This window comes from Dipteris shenzhenensis, chromosome 6, assembly GCF_047967505.1.
Source record: "Dipteris shenzhenensis isolate YYH24624 ecotype China chromosome 6, Dip_SZ_1.0, whole genome shotgun sequence".
In the NCBI taxonomy this organism is placed as follows: domain Eukaryota; kingdom Viridiplantae; phylum Streptophyta; class Polypodiopsida; order Gleicheniales; family Dipteridaceae; genus Dipteris; species Dipteris shenzhenensis.
Window position 1 is genome coordinate 43,455,143 of NC_141601.1, and position 14,987 is coordinate 43,470,129.

Below are 14,987 nucleotides of genomic sequence, written 5' to 3' on the forward strand. Positions count from 1 at the left end.
AGTCCCCTTGCAGAGAAGAGCAAAATTCCCAGATCCCATAGAACTAAGTGGTCTCCGTCTGATTTCCCCATTGGATCAAGGCAAGAAGACTACTCAGTGGTTCAAGACATTGCCAACCGGTCTTTGAATATCACACTCCCACAACTCATAGCATTAAGCCCTAAGGTGAGGTGTGAATTGTAGCAAGGGCTTTCCACAAGGACATCCAAGAGGAAGGAAAAGCTGCGGGAGATTTTATCTATCTTAGAAGATATCGATCGACACCCACACACTATGGATATCATCGTAGATAATTGCTACATCAAGAATGTGTGCGTTGATGGTGGTGCCACATGCAACATCATGGTGCCCCGCATCATGAAAAAGTTACATCTAAAATGCACGAGGCACTCCTCTACTCGGATCAAGGTAGTAGATGGAAGACGACTCGCTACCATAGGGGTCATTGAGGATTTGCCCATCACAGTCAATGGGCTGACCACCACCATCAATTTCTATGTGGTCGACATAGAAGATACAGGAAGAAGTTATCTAGCCATACTTGGGAGACCATGGCTCAGGAAGACTGATGCAGTCAGCTACTGGAAAAATGGACACGTGTATTTTGGCACTTTAAAGGAGAAGATCCTGGTTCTCAGCCTGGTATGGTGGAACTAGAAGAAGAACAAGAGCTAGGAAGTGACACTGCCTCATCCACAGTATCTAAGTCTCTTGAAGATTCAAACGAAGGGGAAGAGGTCTCCGAAGAAGAAATCTATATGATGGAAGTGTCTTCTACTCTAGTGCCAACAGAGAAGGTAACTGCCACACCCCAACAGCTAGATTCTATGCTTTCTTCTGATCTTAGTCCTAGTGAAAAGGATGAATTCCTAAAAAATGTCTTAAGATTTTCCTAACCTCTTTGCCACAAGTTACGATCATTTTCACCATGTGACTACCATAGAACATAATATATAACTCAAGCCCCTATGGCACAGAAGTTTCGAAGGTTGGTCAAACTGATGCGCTACGCATAGAGGTACAGAAGCTTGTAGAAGCTGGATTCATTGTTCCAGTCACCAACACCGAATGGGTAGCATCTTCTTCGCTTCATCTCTTGATGCGGGCATGGTATTTGGTGCAGGCAACATCTTCTAGAGTAACCTATCACAATTCAAACATACATAGGCTTCGAATAATGATGATTTGGTACACTAATCCATACATGATGATTCTCAAAACAAACAATATCCAAATAATGAGTCAAATTAATGCAAGAGCTAACCTCATTAAGGCCGAGACACTTGTATCCGACCACCCATAGTTTACTTGCAGATTCAAGATTGAGAGACAAGCACGTAGTTTAAACATCCTAGCACCCTCGTATAACTGTGTTGACATCCAATGAAGATCGCCTAGAGGCCATGACCATGAAGCTGAAAGAAGACATGATGCAAGCCATGGATCAAAAACTCCACTTGTCTCAGCCACCAACTCAAACATATCCACGGTGAGCAAATGTCTGGTGTCCACACTACCTGGCAAATCATACAGCAAATGAGTGCCCAGTCCTCAGAGCCAAGATCACTACACAAGCAAATCCACCGCCACGGTTGTGGTGCCATATCTGCGTCATCGACGGCGATGATGAGAACAGTTGCATCTTCAACATGCGCAACAATCTGCCTCGACCTCCACAATACCAAGCGGCACCCATGCCAGTATACAAGCAACCGACACTTGCACAAGCGCCCCTAGCTCCGAGGCTAAATCCTATTCCTGTTCGTACACAAGGCCCACAACTACTTAGGAATCCGAATATACAACCGTATCCAAGAGCACCAAACCCAGCTCCTCAGGCAGTTCCCATACATCAATTACAAGCCGAGGAAGTAGACTCGTTATTTGAGTATGAAGCAAAGTACCCAGTGTACTATGTAGAAGGTGCAGAGGGTCTAATACCAGTTTATGCAAATCAAGTACGACCCAACACATTTCGAGCACCAATCAAGTGCTACGGTTGTGGAGAAAATCACCGGATTGCAGAGTGCCCTCATCGTGGTAGCCCAGCTACTTTCCAACCACTCTACAGAGATTGTGGCATAGGACATGCGTGCATGGATTGTCCCATGAAAAATAAGATCCCAGAACTAATAGAGTTTAAGCCTGATGAGGTTAAGCCTGATGTCCCCATCGCCATGGAACCTAACATTCTAATCCAACCAAAGCGACTTCTGAAAAAGAAAGCACAAGTGCCTCCACCTCCACCAAGCAATGAGCAGTCGAGCTCATCCACATCAACTCTTGAGCCTCAAATAAAAGAAGCTCCATACTCGAATGCAGAGGTGGAGAAGGCTCGTTTTCAGGTACTTCAACAATGGGTCCAAAATGAACAAGCTCATTTTAAGGCTGAGAAACAAGCTCAAGACCCAATCCATGACTTGGCCCCACAAAGTATTGATACTGTACTCGAGCCTTTGTTCCAACAACAGACTCCACAATAGAATGTACCGCCACATCAACTTGAAGGAGCCGCACTCTCTAGCATCCTGAGTTGCCTTGTGTCAATTCCCATTGGAATCCTCCTACGGAACTGTCCCAATCTCTGGGAGAGTTTCAAAGGATGGGTTGAACTCACAAATCCCCCTCCACCTATGAATAGCATTGAAGATATCCCTATGCGAATGGGTGAGAGAGATGACATATGCAACATTACTGTGCCTTTAATCCACAAGGCATATAATGAAGTCCAAGCCATAATGGATGGTGGAGTAGGTGTAAATGTCCTATCGAAGGAGCTCTACGAAGAATGGGGTCTCCCACCAATGCAAAAGGCTAATTTTAACATACGCCTTGCCAATGATTCACGGGCTAAACCCTTGGGGATAGTGAATGGCATGTCCTCAAAGATCGCAGGAGTCTGGTGGCTGTGGAACTTGTGTCGTGCCAGTCGATCCTGCTGTAAAGCCTTAGCACCATACAATTTTTGCGCAGTTTCAAGGTAGCCTGTATCCACCATTTGCTCGAACAAAGATATGTGGCATGCCTCTAAGAAGATCACTCTTTGATAGAGCCACTTGTAATCTGAGCATCAACCCTTTCATTGGGATTAAAGCTGAGTGGAGGCAAATGGGAATCAAGGTAACATGGGACCTCCAGAATGAATTCCAATGTTTTACAGAATATGGCACTTTGGCGAAGGAAGCGATCAATGTTGCCGTGCATTATTTGTTCATGCTACTGAAGTGCTCGGACCATGGTGCCTTGGATATTCCATTCTACACTAGAGTAGGGTTCGATCATTGGCCAATTAATGACTCGATCTTCAGCCAAAGTGTGTATGTTGGCTTCCCATTTTTTACGCCATGGAACTGCATAGAACTTGGGATGGGTTCTGAGACATGGAGGTGCCCGTAAGTACTTCTTTAAGAAGATTACATCAAAGAGCTTGGGACGGCACCAATTAGGTTGTGGATCCAACTTGCTAATCCAACCTTCACTAATTTGATGCTGACGAAGGTTGGTAGGAAAGTTGTCCAGGGTCCATCCACCTCGAGTTTTCATATCAGGATATTTGCTCCAAAATTCCTTGATGGGGTTACTGGGAAGTGGTATCTCATCAAAATCATACCCATCATTGGAACTTGGCATGGGCGTACGAATTGGATTATATGGGATCCTGATATTCAAAATCAAATACTATGTCATTTTCTACTGATGGAAGGGTGATGATGGGGCAGGGAGAGAATCGGGGGACATTGGGGAGAAATATGGCAGAGTAATAGTGGCGGAAGGGGGAGCAGAGGGGAGGTAGGGAAGAACTGGGCAAATGGTTTGAGCAACTTGGTAATCTTCAAGGGTAGGATTAGCAAGGGAGGGGAAAAAGCTAGGTGTGAGGGGCTCGTAAGTTTGTGACTGTTGGGTTATTTGAAAATGGTGATAGGCATGAGCATAGAGACGATGGAGGGAATAGATGTTAGGATGGAGCTTGGGCAAGGTTAAGAGGGTGGTAGCAGCAAGGGGAAGTGAGGTGATGATGTTGGAAGAAAGAGTGGTTAGATATGGGAAGTTGGATGTGAGATAGGCCTTGTCATCTTCCGACACTTCTTTTTGCTGGTGCGATGGGATGATCAACTATATGGGTGGGATGTCGGTTATGTCATGCCATGCAAATAATAGGGATGGTCGTTGTAGCAATGGCAACAAACCTGCAATAACCTTGAGGGGAGGACTACCCATGAGGCAGACATATGCAATGAAAGCATCCGTCCTGAGTGTTATAAACTCGGCATGTGTAGACAGGCAGAAGATATTTTTCTCATCTTCAGACAAGTCTTGGCAAATTATGCGTAGGGTTTTAGTCTCGATGGAACGTTCCCAGTTGATTGTTGGATGAGCAGATATGATCTTGATTTGGAGTTGCTTCCATTGGATAAGCACGCATGCGTTGAGGTGATCTTCCACTTGTAGAGTAGCCACAAGCTCTTGGTACACCATAGTTGTGCATTGTAGTGGGGCGTCATTGGTGTTTTCTTCGAATGCCTCATTGTTGTGCACTAGCAATTGGAGTTAAGCTTGGAGATGATTATTTTTTGGGAGTGCATCTCATTCATTTTTTCTTTGTATTGATGGTAGATGGTTGTGTATGCCTCCTTAAGCTTTCTCATTTGCAAGGTGACCTTTGCCTGTTGAGGAATGTCTTCAATGGTATTGAACCATTGGTCCAATACTTGGGCTTGTGAAGTACTGGCCTCTTGAACGGCCTCTTGAACGGTAGCAAGTTGGTCTTTTAAGATTCAGCATTCCCTTGTAAGCTCATCAATGTTGAAGGCACAGACTGCCAAAGATTGTTTCATGTCTTCAAGCTTGTCTTTGCAATGTTGGAGCTCTTCTTCTTTGTGAATGAGAGTGAGTCGAGCTTGTGCCACTACCTCTATCTGTTGCGCATGTACAGATGTCAAGGAGTTATAGTAGGTCTGTAGGATTGCCGTTGCTTCTACTGCCGCAGTCAGCTGTGTTTGACTTTGGTGGAGGTTGGAGGTCACATCCCTTACTGCCTTCTCTTGAGCTTGGAGAGCTTGGTTCATGCACACTTCTTCTACCTCCTTCTCATCTATTTGTGCCCAAAGTGCCTTGACCTCTATGGCGATTGCCTGGAATTGGTCTTTGATTTCTGATGCAGTCTGCCTTTCCAATTCTCTTGCATATTCTTCCTTGGCCAAGCTAGTGAATAGTTCTGACATTTGGATCATTTGGCTAGCTTGATGTTGGAGAATGACAAACGGTGATGAGGTCTGGCGATATTGCTGATACAAGTGGTGCCCATGTAGCCGTCCCGATGATTTTGTAGTACTTGGGGGAGGTTGTTCCAATGGCATTTCAGTCCCTTGTGTACAATAGTCATACTACTAATCTCTGGCACTAGCTCCCCTTGTGGCTCATCAATTGGCATGGCATCGATGGGTGGTTCGAGTGCTGATGTAGTCTCAGGCTCTGGTGCGGATCTTTTCTCCAGTTTGGGTGCCGATCTTGTCTCGATGGTGCTATTGGTGGAGACTTATTGGTTGCAGTTGTTCACCGAGTTGTAGCATCTCGTGGGGCAATTCCGCAATCCTGACCTCTAGAATAGGTACTTTTGCTAAGGCATCTGCACTTATCAATGTGATAGTTGGAGAAGTTGGTGACGGCTCCCATACTGGTGAGAAGGGTATGTCCAACTCCTCAATTGGTTTTGGTGACTGGGGGGCAGAGTCATTTCTCTTTCTTGTAGATCTTTTTTTATGATTATAGCCAATAAGTGTGGAATTTTACATTTTTGGCCCGAAGAACCATTGAGCTTCTTGGTAAAGAAAATGACGAAGTGCTAGACCCAATCTTGTTTTAGCTTCCTACTCAGCAAAACAAATGTGCGGAGTGGAAGGGAGCGATCTTTGCCGTACTTAATTCCCAGGATTGTGGATAGGAATTGTGCTGCTTCCTTGAGGCGATGGTCAAGGATTGTGCGAAGCAATATGCCATCTCTATGGATCAGTGTGCCCTTGGTGAGGAGAGACTGTACTTCGATAAACTTTGCATCATCATACCATTTAGGGTATTTGCCACCTTGTTTTGGTAGTGAGAAAGCCCTTTGAATGACTGTACTGTCGAAGATAATGTTGAGTGGGCTCTGCTGTACACAGTGATTGTACCGTACTTGCCATCCTTTGCATTGCTGGAGTAGTAAGAATGGAGAAAGTCCTTGATGTAGGTGGTCAGGGTAGGACTGTCCTCCAAGGATTTGAGGCTCTCATGCAAACTGCCTAGACCCCGTTGCTCTAAGTAAGATGTTGCTTCCTGGGAAAGAGCATAAGTCGATGTGGGTGGCCAGACAAGTTCCAGTGATTGGGCCTTGTTAATGGTTGTGTAGGCCGGTTCTGACTGGGGTGGCATTTGTTCTGCTTGGTCATGCATTGAATCTTCTTCGAAGCTATCGCTTTAGACCACGAATGCATGTGGTCTCCGTGGTTGAGAGGATGTAGATGGCTGCAAACTCTGGAGGGGGTCCCGTGGTTGAGGCGATGGACTCTTTCTGTGTATCCTCTTTAGTGGCAGCATCTTTTCTGAACCTGCATCCATGTGCATGTAGTGTACCACTGATCATTAGATTGATTGGCATGCCGGTATGACCTTTCTATGTGTGTGTGTGGGAGAGATATCCTTTTTTATACATGCTTTGAGAGTGTGGAATGAAAGTGTGTGGTACAATTATTCATGCAATCATCTATGTGTCTAAGCGAAAGCGTGTGAGTGCACGTGACCTAGTAGCTAGGTAGGGACTAACTATATGTTTTTTTTGCTAGGATTTTCATAGGGCAGCTAGAACTCATTCATCACTTCTGAGCCCTAGGTAAAATCGATTAATGCTACGTATATGTGCGAAGACGTACATATGCAAGTGAGTGCTCGTGATACAATCTAATCCTAACTAAGGAAGACTTGGTTTCCCAAATCTTTGTTTTTGTCGGGGATGGCTTACGTGTTGATGTAGTAGCACTTCAGTCGGCGGCTCCCGTTTATTGTTGTGTTGAATTGGACTTCATCCAATGTTTCAAGCAGCACAGCTCCGATGAGATTCATCTTTCGTACTGGGTATGGTCCTTGACCTAGATACTTTAGTTTCCCCTTGTGTACTTTGGCATTGTATAACAGGACTAAGTCACCTTCCTTGATGTCTTTAGCTTTAAGGTTTCTATCAAACCATGCCTTTCTTCTACGTTTTTCTATTGTCATGGCATGGTAGGTGACTAGTCTTCTCTCTGTATGCTTTTCCAACTGATAGAGCCTTTCTTTCAAGGATTCATGGTCACCCACGGAGTTGTTTTGGGACACATCGTCTCTCAACATGGGATTGCAACTGACATGGACAAAATCAAAATCATCATGGAATTGCCTCCTCCTACAAATTCCAAAGGTGTACAGGTTTTTATGGGACATGCCGGCTATTATAGAAGATTTATATTGCAGTATGCCATGATAGCTAGACCACTTTACAAATTATTAGTGGAGTTCTTATGGACCAAAGAGTGCGACCAAGCCTTTGAGCTTTTAAAGTGGCGCCTAATCACAGCACCCATCCTTATATCTCCCAATTGGGATATTGATCTTCATGTTCATACTGATGGATCCAAGTATGCAATTGGGAGTGTGCTTTGTCAACCTAGTGAACATAAGAAAGACTACCCCTTCTACTTCACCAGTCGACAACTCAATGATGCAGAGATCAACTATACAACCACAGAAAGAGAAACCCTAGCAATGGTGTATAGTGTAAAGAAATTTTGGCACTATCTACTAGCAAATGATTTTGTTTTCTACACCGACCATCAAGCATTGCTTTATCTTGTGAACCGTCCATGTACCACAAGAAGAATAACCAGATGGCTCCTCTTGCTGCAAGAATTCAACTTCAAAATCATGGTCCGCAAAGGTGCCCAATACTACATTGCCGATCACATGTCTCGAGTCAAGTCAGGAGAAGAAGCCACTGGAGTAGAAGACGACTTACCAGATGCCACACTATTTCAAATAGATGCTATTCCAGAATGGTGTGGAGATATCATTGGGTACTTGATGGCAGGAAGACCACCCCCTAACATGAAAGCAGTAGATGCCAAAAAATTGATTCTAAAGGCTGCACTCTATCAACTCATTGCAGGACAATTGTATAAGATGGGCAAGGACCAGATATCAAGAAGATGTGTAATGCCTCATGAGATCCTGCCAATCCTGAGTGAAGTCCAAGAAGGCATTGCAGGAGGACACTTCCAAGGGAAAGGCCACAGCAAGAAAAGTTCTCCTTGTAGGCTATTGGTGGCCAGCACTGTGGGCAGATGCCTATGAATATGTAAAAGGCTGTGATGTATGCCAATAGACTATTAAACCACAACACAAAGACTTCAATCCCCTAACAACAATTGTTGCACAAAAACCATTTGAAAAATGGGGTATTGACTATGTGGGTCCCAGACATCCAGCAGCAAAAGGAACACAGGCACGCTACATCATTGTGGCCACTGATTACTTTACAAAATGGGCTGAAGCTAAAGTAGTCAGAAAGGCAGATGCCAGAAGCACAGCAAGATTCTTATACGAAAATGTGATCACCCGATTCGGATGCCCCATTGAAATTGTGTCGGATAGAGGCACACATTTTGTCAATGAGGTAATCCAAGAACTCTTGTCTGGCTTCATGGTAATCCATAGAAAAAGCACACCCTACTACCCCCAAGGGAATGGACTAGCAGAATCCACAAACCAAATAATATGCATTATCCTCACCAAGGTAGTAGAACCACAGTGTTCTGATTGGGCAGAGAAACTGAATGCAGCCTTATGGGCATACAAAACCACATTCAAGGTCAGTACAGGGAACACACCTTTTCAATTGGTGTACAGCCTTGAAGTTGTGGTCCCACTCAAATTTGTAATACCAAGTCTACGCATCGCAGAGTACAAGAATGCATGGGTGACCATGAATCCTTGAAAGAAAGGCTCTATCAGTTGGAAAAGCATACAGAGATAAGACTAGTCGCCTACCATGCCATGACAATAGAAAAACGCAGAAGAAAGGCATGGTTTGATAGAAACCTTAAAGCTAAAGACATCAAGGAAGGTGACTTAGTCCTGTTATACAATGCCAAAGTACACAAGGGGAAACTAAAGTATCTAGGTCAAGGACCATATCGACTTTGTGTTACAACTTTGTGTTACATGCAGAGAGAGAAGCTCTCCAACTTGTATAAATAGCCCATAATGGAATGAAGCCCACACTCCTTGGGGCATTGTTTTGAGTCTACTTTGGTATTCCAAGCATTTGTCTCAAGTGTCCATGCTTCCTTGCACTCCACGTCCAAAAGCATGTCCTAACCTTGCAACTCCTCCCCTCTCCTCCAACTTTGCAACCCATCCTCTCCCTCTCCTCCTCTCTCCTCCTCCTTCCTCCTCCTCCTCCCTCCTCCTCCTCCTCCTTCCTCCTTGTCCTCCCTCCTTGTCCTCCCTCCTCTCTTCTTTTCCCCATGCTCTTACACCTTCTTCCTCTCCCACTCCTATGCTCCCCCTAAACCCTTTGTTCCTCAACCCTTAAAACTCCATGATCTACGAGGGAGACGAGTTCTCCTCCATGTACTCTACCCTGAACCTTGGAACCTCCTTCTAAACCCTGGAACCTCCTTCTAACCTTGGATCCTCTTTCTAACCCTGGACTCCTAAACCCTGGAACCTCCTTCTAACCCTTAAACTCCTTCTAAACCCTACAACCCCCAATGAAGGCGAAAGCCTTCATTATCTCAACAAAGATGATTTATGTTCCTTTTACACATGCATGCACTTTGTTTGCTTACCACACTTAAGCCTACGTCTCTCACCAGAACATGACTCGAGGTCCTAAGCTACACATATACTACAACCAACAACCCCAATATATCTGTAGGTGACAAAAAGCCTCGGAACCCTGCATACTGAGAATACCCAGCTCTTCCTACGAAAGTAGTAGGAAAGAGCAAACATTTGGCGCCGCTGCCGGGGACAAAGTTGTATCACAAAGTTGTAACACATTCTCTTTCTACATGTAGAAGTTGTAACACAAAGTTGTAACACAAAGTTGTATCACAAAGTTGTAACACAAAGTTGTAACACATTCTCTTTCTACATGTAGAAGTCGTATGTAGAAGTTGTAACACAAAGTTGTAACACAAAGTTGTATCACAACGTTGTATCACAAAGTTGTAACACAAAGTTGTATCACATTCTCTTTCTACATAAGTTCATGTTGGCACAGAGTCAACATATGTAGAAAGAGAATGTGGTACAACTTTGTTATACAACTTTGTGTTACGACTTTGTGTTACAGTTCTTCTACATATGACTTCTACATGTAGAAAGAGAATGTGTTACAACTTTGTGTTACAACTTTGTGATACAACTTTGTGTTACAACTTCTACATGTAGAAAGAGAATGTGTTACAACTTTGTGATACAACTTTGTGCAGAGAGAGAAGCTCTCCAACTTGTATAAATACCCCATAATGGAATGAAGCCCACACTCTTTGGGGCATTGTGTTGAGTCTACTTTGGTATTCCAAACATTTATCTCAAGTGTCCATGCTTCCTTGCACTCCACGTCCAAAAGCATGTCCTAACCTTGCAGCTCCTCCTCCCCTCTCCTCCAACCTTACAACCCATTCTCTCCCTCTCATCCTCCCTCCTCCTCCTTCCTCCTCCTCCTCCCTCCTCCTCCTCCCTCCTCTCTCTTCTTTTCCCCATGCTCTTACACCTTCTTCCTCTCCCACTCCTATGCTCCCCCTAAACCCTTTGTTCCTCAACCCTCAAACTCCATGATCTGTGAGGGAGACGAGTTCCCCACCATGTACTCTACCCTGAACCTTGGAACCTCCTTCTAACCCTGGACTCCTTCTAAACCCTGGAACCTCCTTCTAAACCTTGGAACCTCCTTCTAAACCCTGGAATTCCTTCTAAACCCTGGAACCTCCTTCTTACCCTGGAACCTCCTTCTAAACCCTGGAACCTCCTTCTAAACCCTGGAACTCCTTCTAAATCTTGGAACCTCCTCCTTACCCTCGAACCTCCCTCTAAACCCTGGAACCTCCTTCTAACCCTTAAACTCCTCCTAAACCCTACAACCCCCAATGAAGGCGAAAGCCTTCATTACCTCAACAAGATGATACACGTTCCTTTTACACATGCATGCACTTTGTTTGCTTACCACACTTGAGCCTATGTCTCTCACTGGTTGAATGCATCCCCATTGTTGGCTCTTTCCTACTGCTTCCGTAGGAAGAGCTGGGTATTCTATGTTGCAGGGTTCCGAGGCTTTTTGTCACCTACAGATATATTGGGATTGTCGTTGTAGTATATATGTAGCTTAGGACCTCGAGTCGTGCTCCGGTGAGAGACGTAGGCTTAAGTGTGGTGAGTAAACATAATGCAAGCATGTGTAAAAGGCACGTAAACCATTGTTGTTGGGGTAATGAAGGCTTTCGCCTTCATTGGGGGTTGTAGGGTTTAGGAGGAGTTTAAGGGTTCAGAAGGAGGTTCCAGGGTTTAGGAAGAGTTCAAGGGTTCAGAAGGAGGTTCCAGGGTTTAGAAAGAGTTCAGGGTTAGGAGGAGGATCCAAGGTTCAGAGTATAGTACATGGTGGAGAACTCGTCTCCCTCGTAGATCATTGAGTTTAAGGGTTTAGGAAAGCATAGGAGTGGGAGAGGAAGAAGGTGTAAGAGCATGGGTGAAGTAAGAGAGAGAGGAGGAAGGAGGAGGAGGGAAGAGGAGGTGGGAGAGGGAGGAGAGAGGAGGAGGAGGAGGAGGAAGGAGGAGGAGGAGGAGGAGGAGGGAGGAGGAGGGAGGAGGAGGAGGAGGAGGAGGAGGGAGAAGGAAGGAGGAGAGGGAGAGGATGGGTTGCAGGGTTGGAGGAGAGGGGAGATGGGTTGCAAGGTTAGGACATGCTTTTGGACGTGCAGTGCAAGGAAGCATGGACACTTGAGACAAATGCTTGGAATACCAATGTAGACTCAACACAATGCCCCAAGAGTGTGGGCTTCATTCCATTATGGGGTATTTATACAAGTTGGAGAGCTTCTCTCTCTGCATGTAACACAAAGTCGTATCACAAAGTTGTAACACAAAGTTGTGTCGCAAAGTCGTAACAACACAAAGTTGTGTCGCAAAGTCGTAACACATTCTCTCTCTTCATGTAGAAGTTGTAACACAAAGTTGTTACACAAAGTTGTTACACAAAGTTGTAACACAAAGTTGTAACACAAAGTTGTGTCACAAAGTTGTATCACAAAGTCGTAACACATTCTCTCTCTTCATGTAGACAAACTCGTAACACAAAGTTGTTACATAAAGTCGTAACATAAAGTTGTGTCTAGAAGTTGTAACACAAAGTTGTAACACAAAGTTGTATCACAAAGTTGTATCACCTTCTCTTTCTTCATAAGTTCATGTTGGCACAGAGTCAACATACTCCCGGATCCATTTTATTACCCGTCTCGGGTATGGCTTCTTTGATTTCAGAGTTGGGATGCCATGTGCATAATTCAGTGGCTATTTAGCTTGTGGTATGCGAGTCGTTCCTGTTATAATGCTTTTGCACCACACAATTTGTAGTCAATAGTCCAGAAACTTATCTCCTCTTAAGGAGGGGTAGATGATTACTGATTGCCAGAGGGGATCTCGTTGCTGAGGTTGCGGACGCTGCCATCGAATCTTCTTGGGAAGAGTTTAGCAGGGGTCTCGTTGTGGAGGATTGGTATAAAAGGATGTTGGTCAAGAAGCTTATCTCCACATGAATGTCAGAGGGGATCTCGTTGCTGAGGTTGCGGAGCTGCCATCGAATCTTCTTGGAAAGAGGTTTGGCGGGGGTCTCGTTTGTTAAGCTGTCATTTCTTGCTATCTTGCATACATGTTGGATGCGATTGCACCGTAGCATTGAGCTTGTAGATAATTAGTATGCAAGTTTGATATTTTTGCATATAGGAGACGGCTGTGATGTTTGGCGGGGGTCTCGTTGCGGAGGCTGCAGACTCTGTTGCCAATTCATCTTGAGTTTTGGCATAGCTTTGTGTACTGCGTGTGAATTCATTGCATGCTTTGAGAGTATGGAATGAAAGTGTGTGATACTATTTTTTTATGCAATCTATTATGTGCCTATGCAAAATCATGTGAGTGCATGTGATGTGTCTAACTATATGCTTATTTGTGGGATTCGATAGGGAAACTAAGACTCAAACATCCCTAATGTGCAAAAACGTGCATATGCAGTGAGTGTGCGTGTAACAATCTAGTGCAAACTATATGTGCAAACTATATGTGCAAAACGTGCATATGCGAGTGAGTGCTTGTGATACAATCTAATCCTAACTAAGGAAGACTTGGTTTCCCAAATCTTCGTTTTTGTCGGGGATGGCTCGCGTGTTGATGTAGTAGCGCTTCAGTCGGCTCCCGTTTATTGTTGTGTTGAATTGCACTCCATCTAGTGTTTCAAGGAGCACAGCTCCAATGGGGTTCATCTTTCGTACTCGGTAGGGTCCTTGACCTAGATATTTCAGTTTTCCCTTGTGTACTTTGGCATTGTATAACAGGGACTAAGTCGCCTTCCTTGATGTCTTTAGCTTTCAGATTCCTGTCAAACCATGCCTTTCTTCGACGTTTTTCTGTTGTCATGGCATGATAAGCGACTAGTCTTGTCTCTGTATGGAGGATCGACCTGTAGTGTGTTAACATCTATCTGTGAGAAGATGGGTCTAATGAATGGCAGTTGTCGATGGTTGCCAATGTTTGTATCCAGTTATTGACATTGCTTTGTGAGTCACCTGCTATGGACATGCTGTTGCAAGGGATCTGATTTGCTCGAGATTGTCGTGGAAGATGTGTCATCCAATGCTCTAGGAACAATTGGTTTAATAACTCCTGTCCCCACATTCACCCTGACTGCAGTGTCTCGATTCTGGATTGTCAATCTATCCGTTCCCCAGTCATGGAGGACTGATGCTTCCCGTAACCAAGGACGTCCCAGTAAGATTTGATAGGATTTTTTGGGGAGATCCAAGATTGTGAATTGAAGGGAAAAGCGGACTCCTGCGATCTTTGTGGACACGGCCATTCACTATTCCCAAGGGTTTAGCCTGTGAATCATCGGCAAGGCGTATGTTTGAAATTAGCCTTTTGCATTGGTGGGAGACCCCATTCTTCGTAAAGCTCCTTTGATAGGACATTGACACCTGCTCCACCATCCACTATGGCTTGGATTTCATTAAATGCCTTGTGGATCAAAGGCACAGTGATGTTGCGTATGTCATCTTTCTCACCCATCCGCACAGGGATATCATCAATGTCGTTCATAGGTGGAGGGGGAGTTGCGAGTTCATCCATCCTTTGAAACTCTCCCAGAGATTGGGACAATTTCGTAAGAGGATTCCGATGGGAATGGACACAGGGCAACTCAAGATGCTAGAGAGTGCAGCTCCTTCAAGTTGATGTGGCGGTACATTCTGTTGTGGAGTTTGTTGTTGGAACAAGGGCTCGAGTACAGTATCAATACTTTGTGGGGCCAAGTCATGGAGTGGGTCTTGAGCTTGTTTCTGAGCCTCAAATTGAGCTTGTTCATTTTGGACCATTGCTGAAGTGCCTGAAAACGAGCCTTTTCCACCTCTGCATTCGGGAATGGAGCTTCTTTTATTCGAGGCTCGGGAGTTGATGTGGATGAACTCGGCTGCTCATTGCTTGGCGGAGGTGGAGGCACTTGTGCTTTCTTTCTCAGAAGTCGCTTCGGTTGGATTGGAATGATAGGTTCCTTCGTGGCCGCTTTCTGTTGGCGTGTAATTACATTGATAGGTTGTGACCTTAGACTTGCCGGACCCAGACTTTGATGGTCCACCCCAATGATGCCGATGGGGACGTCAGGCTTAACCTCTGTTTGTTCTGGGACCTATTTTTTCATGGGACAATCCATA

The 14,987-nt window shown here is 44.8% G+C and overlaps 1 pseudogene; it reads left to right on the forward strand.

The window, feature by feature from the left end:
* The first annotated feature begins 644 nt into the window (after positions 1–644).
* Positions 645–14,987, forward strand: part of LOC147901205 (hydroxycinnamoyltransferase-like) — a 36,802-nt pseudogene continuing 22,459 nt past the window's right edge.